The sequence below is a fragment of the Filicampus tigris genome, chromosome 20 (genome assembly GCF_054856515.1).
Source record: "Filicampus tigris isolate MCC_2025a chromosome 20, RoL_Ftig_1.0, whole genome shotgun sequence".
NCBI lineage: Eukaryota > Metazoa > Chordata > Actinopteri > Syngnathiformes > Syngnathidae > Filicampus > Filicampus tigris.
In genome coordinates, this window is record NC_141236.1 from 1,179,001 (window position 1) to 1,185,000 (window position 6,000).

General features: G+C 37.6%; 1 protein-coding gene across 2 annotated transcripts in view; it reads right to left on the reverse strand.

The window, feature by feature from the left end:
* Positions 1 to 3,853: 3,853 nt before the first annotated feature.
* The window catches only part of gpr63 (G protein-coupled receptor 63), an 8,697-nt gene continuing 6,550 nt past the window's right edge, over positions 3,854 to 6,000 (reverse strand). For both annotated transcript variants that reach the window (XM_086018514.1, XM_086018513.1), the window contains one exon: positions 3,854 to 6,000. This exon is cut by the window's right edge. The gene's annotated coding sequence lies outside the window, so the exon portion shown is untranslated.

Below are 6,000 nucleotides of genomic sequence, written 5' to 3' on the forward strand. Positions count from 1 at the left end.
ACTAAATATTACTATCCTCTCTGTCTACTGCAACTATAATGTGGTGCGATCGTCATAATGTTGGTTTGCCATTAAATTGTACTTTTATTTCAAAACTTGTTTGTTGCTCGAGTGTTTTAATTCTTTTTTTATTTCAGCGCAACGGAACGTTTAACCAGACATTTAGTCATCCGCTTCATTTGACAAGCCTGCACTTCATAACGCATGAAAACAAAAATACACCGGGAGCGGCCGTGCGTTATGTCCTCCAAAATAAATGTTTATATATGTAGGCACAGTGTCTACTGCGATTATTGTTGTTAGTATGTATCACCGTTATTAAAACCATGATTGCAATGGTTAATATAATGGTTTAAATTTGATCGTACGTTAACATCACAACTTCTTTTTTGTGTGTTTTTTTTTTTTTTTTTGTTAAGTCCGGTGCATTCACCTAACACAAATACAACCATTGCCTAACGTGATTACAGTACATCAATGCATATGCATATAGGGGGGCAATTCTCTCTCTTGGTGCTCAGCTTGTAGGCAGAGGCTGAGGAGTGAGGAACACGATGTGTGATACAGCAAATGCAGCGTTTAACCGACTAATAAAATACTAAAATGTTTAATAAATCGTAGACGGTTAAACGACTAGTCGTGTACATCCGTACTCCACATAATGTGGCATTGAGCTGTTCATAAGTTACAGGATGAATGTTCTTAAGTTAAGCAGGAAAGGTTTCTGTTTGAGAGATATTTTGATAAATTAATTTTGTTAGATTGTATTCAAGTCAATTTCTGGATAATAACTTTCTAATGTGTTCATTCAAAATCATTCAAATATATGCATCTTATTCAATCGGGTTTGTATAATTAAAAATTGTTTCACCAACAAAAAACAGTTAAAAATAAATAAATAAATCATGCCATGAAGGTTGAAAGTAGGTATGGGCGATACCAGGGATTTTGGGTCCAATCCGATATCAAGTAATACTGGACCAAATATCGCGATACCTATCTGATATTGGTACCGGAAGTGACTTAATTTTTTTATACAAAACTGCAAACAAAACCACATGTGCTGCCACTGCGCTCATACCAGAGGGGAGCGTACACATGAGTTGAACCAAACTACTCCAAACTATTTTGTTCTCACTTCCATGTCATCTTGTCAACAATGGCGTGGACTCCATGCAGTGCCTATGAGTCGTGGGCCTTCGCCCTAAACGTTCTTCATCAAATCAAATGCGTTTACAAAGTTCTGGTGGGCGGGACCAGAGCCAGCAGTCCATTTCTGCCAACGCAGAAAGCTCTTTGCCCTTGGTAACACATAGCAAAAATGCTGATTGGATGACAATACAACCTTCTAAATTATGGATTAATAAATATATTACCGGTATACAGTATATATGAATTAATTGCAGAAATCAACACTTTAGCTTGAGTACTTAAAATTGAGCATTCTGGATCGGAATATCGATATTTTGGTAGCGATCTGTCCATCCAAAGTTGAAGGCAGTCAGGTCATCCCTCCCTGCCAATGAGGTGTCCCTTATTTATTTTTCCGGAAGTTGGCAACCCTACGTACAGCTGGCCCACTGTGACTTCATGGGACATCAAATTGTGGCTATAATCACGAACATCAAAATGGAAGTCATCAATCGATCCTTTAGATGAGCGTCCATTTGGAATAAACAGGTGTTTTCCCGTCTCCAGCAGCTCAGCCATAGTCACTGTTTTATCAACAGATAAGTGTCGTGTTCCACCTCCACCTCTTGCTCATATTTGATGAAAAGTGCCATTCTGAAAATGGAGCCACCCCATTTCAACTTTCACTGCATTTTTTCTAACACTGCGTGCTATTACTGCAGTCAAGCTATCACGCTCTCGTTTTTCTATGGTCAAGCTATCCGCTCCTACGTTTTTGAGTGCGCGCATATTCTAAACGTTACGGTAAATGCTTTTCCGCATGTCACAACTGTGCACAAAATACAGTGCACAATGCATCACTTTCTTCACGTTCGAACTGCCATGGACAACATTCCTCCGATAAGTAGAAAACTATTCCAGTGGATTCTTCTTCCTGAAGAGGAATACTATCATCATGTCGAGTTTAGACTGATTTTACTGTACAGATTTTTCAAAAATTAGAGGCAAAGTCTGCACAAAACACAGTACAAAAATCATCATTTCCTCACGTTTGGACTTCCATAAAAACATTCCTCCAAGAAGTGGAAAATAATTCCAGTGTGCTCTTCTTCCTGAGGGCCCATACTATCAGCATGCCAAGTTTGGATTGATTTTACTGTACATTTTTTTTTAATTAGAAAGTCTGCACAAAACACAGTACAAACAGTACAAAAATTATCATTTCCCTGAGTTTTGGACAACCATAAAAAAATCCTTCAATAAGTAGAAAATTATTCCAGTGGGTTATTGTTCCTGAGGGCCCATACTATCAGCATGCCAAGTTTGGACAGATTTTACTGTACAGTTTTTTTTTTTTTTAATTAAAGGCAAAGTCTGCAAAAAATACAGTACATGCAGTCGAGAAAGCGTTGTCAGACAGAGAGCCGCCAGCGAGTGAGGTAAGCCCCCATCGAACAAACATCAATGTTGAGCGAACAAAAAGTTCCAGCGAGGCTGACTCCACAACCGAGTGTGGCCGCATCGCAACGTACCTTTTCGGCTGTTTACGTTACGGTATGATGTCGGTCAAGAAAATGGGGCCATTCCTCAATCATCCAAATAAATGTGCACGTCTACTCATTTCCACTTCAGTCTCTGTAAATATCCTGACTGGTCTTAAATGCCTCGCTCGTCTCAACCGTAATCAGCAAAGAAGCAATGTTTCTTTTTTTTTTTTTTTTAAAGCAAAGAAGCCGTGTGCGCTAGTCCCAGCCTATGTAGCTCTGCTCACTTCCACATTTACTCATTCTCATACAAATCAGCCACAGAGAGGTTAATCCTTTTGATATGTTGAAGTGGGCATTAGTATATGTGTCCACATTGATCGCCATTTTTGGACGTTATAAGCAATGAAAGTACAATGATTTCCAATGGAGGGTTTGGAATTGGTTACTCCCGTGACTCCGGCCGAACAGGGATAGAATGCTAGGGGGCGCAGCCATTCTCCTCATTAACAAGGGGCATTATTCATGGAGTCACTTATTTTCTCATTTCTCCCAAATTTATTGATGAAATGACAACTCTTTTTATTTTCCTGATCAAAAAATATATAAAATGAACTTGTTAGTGAAAACATGGCTATCCCACCGGCGATCTGTAAGAAAAAAATGCAAACGCCATATATGTGAAGCATTTCAAGCTAGCATGCGGCTACAATAACAAAAGCAAGTTAATAGTTCTCCACACCTAATCTTCTGTTAGTTGGTCGATGACACTATTTGGCATAGTTCTTGTTTTGAGAAAAGAGTATAAGTCCTCTTCTGCTGCCGTTGTCTCACTGCACTGGAAGCAGGTTGAAAATACACTACCGTTCCAGGAAGCTATCTCACGCAGGTAAATAAGTAAAGCAGCCTTATAATAAAGTCCCAGGTGAAAGTATAACCGAATTAGGTCCCGCACTGTCATTTGCACACAGAAACACAAACCGAAATGTCGTTACAGTGTCTCCCATGCACGCATACTACTTTCTCATCCCTTTTTTTTTTTTCTCCCCATGTCACTTTAGGGGCTCCGTACCTTTCACATAACAGCGACGATATACTATATTACAGTTGTTGGTGAACATTTGTAGTAACATTTTAACAATAGTCAAACATTTAAATAAAGATTAATATTGAATACCTTAAATGTCCAAGATTTCCTGCGAGCTGACAGAAGTGAACAAAAGATCCTTTTAAGGCAATTTACCAAGGTACAAATGTACATTCCTTTATTACATTCAACAGTACAGTAATGTACAGTACAGGATAATTGCACAGTCTCACCATGAGATATAGCAGCATTCTGACTAAACTGGCACAGCTAAAGACAGTTAAAGAAAAAGTTTTTTGGCCATGGCTATGTATATTTTTGAGACAATGTCCACTTTAGATACACTGTAAAGTCTGTTTTATGCAGTCAAACACAACGCCATTTTTTTCTTATGAAACCTAACTTCAAGAAGAAAGGTCATCTTAAACCTAATAACCTGCTTTCATGATAAAATATCAAAACAAAGTAGCCTACGGAACTCATTCAGTGCAACCTAGATTTTATTTTATCTTCAATAAAGAAACTGACATTGTTGCATTGGCAATCATTTTGATAATCTCAGTATATATAAAAAAAGCAAAAGATGAAGGTCACAGAGTTATTTACTGCAGTCTGAGGGTAAGGGTTATTTGAAAACTGTAATAAGGCTTGTCATGCTTCCTGTCAGTGGTCATTCAACAAGCCAAAATTGAATTGTGGAAGGGATACTCATTGCAATCTTCCAGCACTGTATGTGAAATTGCCATCAGCAAGATCAGCCTTGATTTTACTATAATTTTACAAAGGCATCCATTTGTGTGTAAAGGAAACAATCATTTCTAATCCCAATTTAATAGCTACAGTTCAACACACTTTTCACATACGGTATTATTTTGACACTACTGTAAACTGATTTCCAAACTTAAATATTTTCACACAGTATTTTGTCTTCCATTTAAATTAGCAGAAATTTGTGATTTTGTTATCTTTGACTCCCAACACAGATGTAAACGAGTGTAGTTATCACACGTTAATATCCCTATACTTCTTCTCATTTTTCTTTTGTGGTTAATTTTGTACAAAATATATACATAACTGAACATTAGTTAGCACAGACAATCGTTCTTTCACAACAACAGCGTGGGCAAATACTCACCAGCCACTATTAGCTGTTTATGGTCAAATGAGTATATCTCTGCTTAAACAAAGTTGAATAGATGATGCATATATTTATTACAGAGCAATCTAAACTAAATCAGCAACAGCATTACAGGAAAAACAACACACTGATTGCTTGGATCACGTGTGGAATTGTGATTTCCAGAAAAATGGACAAGGAAATGACCTGCACTGAGGAGAGCTTATTAAACATTATATTTTATGGAATTATTTAATTCCTAAATCAAATATTTTCTTTGGAATATGTTTAGATGTGCCCCCACTAGTCTAAACACAATATTCTGATTAATATTGCATTTGTTGAATATGAATTACAAGGTAAAAAAGAAAAAAAAGACCGTTTTTTATCCATCAGTCATTTTACCCTGTACTGACACCTGCTAGCGACTGAAATTGACGTCAAAGTGCCCTCAGGCTCAGCCTGCTAATGTCAAGTGACCAAACCTGGAATACCATTTTAGCTGAGAGGGGGAACATAAAACATATTGTTGCAAAGAACACTTTTGACTTAATTTCCATTTTAACTTTGGCAAAAGTGACACAAAAAAAAACATGCCAATTGATATTGACTGTGAAAAGTTGTCACGAAAAGATATATGCAATGGCATTTTGTGCAAAGTGTTCCGAAACCCTGAAAAGTGTTGTTTTTGTACAACAAAATTGTCACTGAAAGTGTAGTGGTTCAGTGTTTTTTTGGGGGGCAATTATATTATGAACAATGCAATTTTGATCAATTAATTCTCACAAAATGAGATTAATGGACCACCACGACTGCTGATTACAGTATCATCCCTGTTGTCCCAATGTATGAAGAGACCCGAATTGCAGTCCTAGTTACGAGGCACAAAATTAGCCGATTTGCTCAGGTGCAGAAAATCCACATTACACTACTGGATTTCGCACCCTTTTATTTGTATCCAACACATTTCTAATCTGACCGTCAGTTATCAGGTTCAGAAATGTAGTGTGTGAGTCTCGTTACAACAAAATAGGACAGTTTGGTTCGGACGAATGATTGGTCTTTGTTCCTTGCCCAACAGCGGGGAAACTGATCAATTAATCCATCCGGGTGAATGGGAGGATATCTCTGAATATTCTGAATTCTTGGTTCACAGAAAGATGCTATGGAGGTCTACAACT